General features: G+C 46.4%; 1 protein-coding gene across 1 annotated transcript in view; it reads right to left on the bottom strand.

The window, feature by feature from the left end:
* The window catches only part of LOC147471075 (uncharacterized), a 236,357-nt gene that overhangs the window by 18,665 nt on the left and 215,192 nt on the right, over positions 1-2,500 (bottom strand). The window lies entirely within an intron of this gene.

The following is a 2,500-nucleotide window of genomic DNA, read 5'->3' as shown; positions in this document are numbered from 1 at the left end:
AGAAGGAGAAAGAGAGCAGAGAAAGAAAAAAGAAAAGAAGGAGAAGAATAAAGAGATGAGTGACACACGGAGAACAAACACAGTAAGAGGAAGAGGGAGAAGAGTCGCCATCTATCGGTAAAAAGACAACCATCCCTCCACAAATGTTTCCACGGGGGGGGGGGGTAATAGATGATAGTATCCGAAGGGGGAGGGGGAGGGAGAGGGCAGGAGCGAGGGGGGATTTAATGTTGTTTTTCCTGACCACCGCTACACGCCCACGCCCACACAAAACATATAAAAACACAACACACTAAAAATAAACACACACACCATTCCCACATAGTGATAGTGAGACCAGCTGTATGATGACACTATCCTAACACTATCATCTTGCAAATCATAATTGAAACTAACGTCTCGATAATTCGCACATCGTCTTATCTGCAAGCGTATCAGTGATAGTGATTATCATTATATCATTATATAACCTTCATTTCTTTCAGCTGTTTTTATCGCTATTAATTTCAGATTTTGAAAAAAAAAAAAAAAAAATCACGCATTTTTTTTTCTTCTTTTTTTTTTCTTTTTTTTTAAGCTTTCATCGACGACCTTAAAAGACAGCTCGGCATGATGGGTGCGTGCAATATATCGCACGTTGCAGGTCGAATATATTGCAGGGTGTAAAGGTGTTAAAAATCGGAAGGCGGCAAAGAAATGGGTGGTGGTGATGGGGATGATATATATAACAAGAGAAAGAAGGAGGAGGAGGAGAGAGAAGAGGAGGGAGGAAGAGGAGGGAGGAAGAAAAAGGGAAGCTATGGAGGAGGATGAAGGAGGAGAAGGAGGAAGATAAAAAGGAGAGAGAAGGGAGTGGAGAAGGAGGAAGAGAAGAAGAAAGATGACGGGAGAAGAGGAAGAAGAAGGAGGAGGAGTAACAAGAGTATTAGTATTAGTAGAAGTAGGAGTAGGAGGAGGAGATGTATAGAGAGGAGGTTGTGGGGGAGGAGGAAAAGGAAAAGCGGGGAAAGGAGGAGAAGAAGAAGAAAGAGGGGATAGGAGGAGGTGGAGGTGGAGGAGGAGGAGCAGGAGGAAATGGAGGAGGAGGAAGAAGAAGATGAGGAGGTGGAGTAGTAAGAAGAAGAGGAGGAGGAGGAGGACGAAGAAGATGATGATGAGGAGGTGGAGGAGTAGTAAGAGGAAGAGGAGGAGGAGGAGGAAGAAGAAGAAGATGATGTGGAGGTGGAGGAGTAGAAAGAGGAAGAGGAGGAGGAGGAGGAAGAAGAAGAAGATGATGTGGAGGTGGAGGAGTAGAAAGAGGAAGAGGAGGAGGAGGAGGAAGAAGAAGAAAAAGAAGAGGAGGATGAAGAAGAAGAAGATGAGGAGGAGGTGCAGGAGTAGGAGGAGGAAGAAAAAGAAGAAGAAGATGAGGAAAAGGAAGAAGAAGAAGATGAGGAGGAGGAGGAGTAGTAAGAGGAAGAGGAGGAGGAGGAAGAGGAGGTAAAAGAAAAGACATTTAAGTAGGCTAACGAAGAACCCCAATCGATGAAGCCATAAATTTACATAAACAGACTAACAAGACCGTTTCTCCCTTAGCATCTGTGTTCACCTGAAGACAGATTGAGGCCGTTTGGAAAAAAAGGGGGGGAGAGTAGGCCTAAAGGAAGGCGGGAGAAATGCCAAATCCGACTGTACATCCCTTATCCCGTATTTATATCTCCGTGTCTTGCACAATCATGCTTTACAGATACGATCTCAAATCTCCTATCGAATGATTTTCATCTGATTGCCAAGCGGGTGATTGATCGTAAGTATAATCAGGAACTCCGGAGCTCAAGTAAACGTTTTAATAATTGCTATCAATGATAACAACCTCGTCTATTGCATTTTTTTTTTTTTTTTTTTTTTTTAACGATGTTCTGTTTGCATTTCGCTACAAGAAACGGAGAATCAGCTGATGAGCGGGTGTGATTTGTGTATTTGTTTGAGTTTTTTTTTTTTTTTTGTCAAACGACGAACGTAAGGGAAGTGTATGGAGGGTAGGGAGAGGGGAGGGAGGGGCGAAGAGGCAGCGGATGGGAGCGAGAGGGGAGGTGGAGCTGGACGGCGAGGGGAGGGAGAGTGGAGGTTGGAGGAGGGAGAGGCGAGCGATATGGGTAGGGAGGTAGCGGGGAGAGGGGATCGAGATGTGAGATGGTTGTTAATGAGGGGTGATTTAATGGGAGATAGAGTGGAAGGGTGGGATTGAAAGGAGTGAAACGGAGAGGAGAGCGAGATGGGAGGGAGAGGGAAGGGGGTGGAGGGAGAGGGGAGGGAGATTTAAAGAGAGGGGAAGAGGGGCGAGAGGGGAGGGAGAGTGGAAGGAGAACAGAAGAGGAAGGAGGGGGAGAGGGGAGGGAGAAGGGAGAGAGAGAGAGGAGGAAGGAGGGGGAGAGGGGAGGGAAATGGAGAAGGAGAGGGGAGGGAGAGTGGAGGGAGAACAGAGGGGGAAGGAGGGGGAGAGGGGAGGGAGATTTAGAAA

Source organism: Penaeus japonicus, unplaced genomic scaffold (assembly GCF_977035675.1).
Source record: "Penaeus japonicus unplaced genomic scaffold, GWHDUDI00000001_assembly GWHDUDI00000010, whole genome shotgun sequence".
Lineage (NCBI taxonomy): Eukaryota > Metazoa > Arthropoda > Malacostraca > Decapoda > Penaeidae > Penaeus > Penaeus japonicus.
Note: the sequence above shows the minus strand (reverse complement) of the source record. Positions and strands in the feature narration are given on the sequence as shown.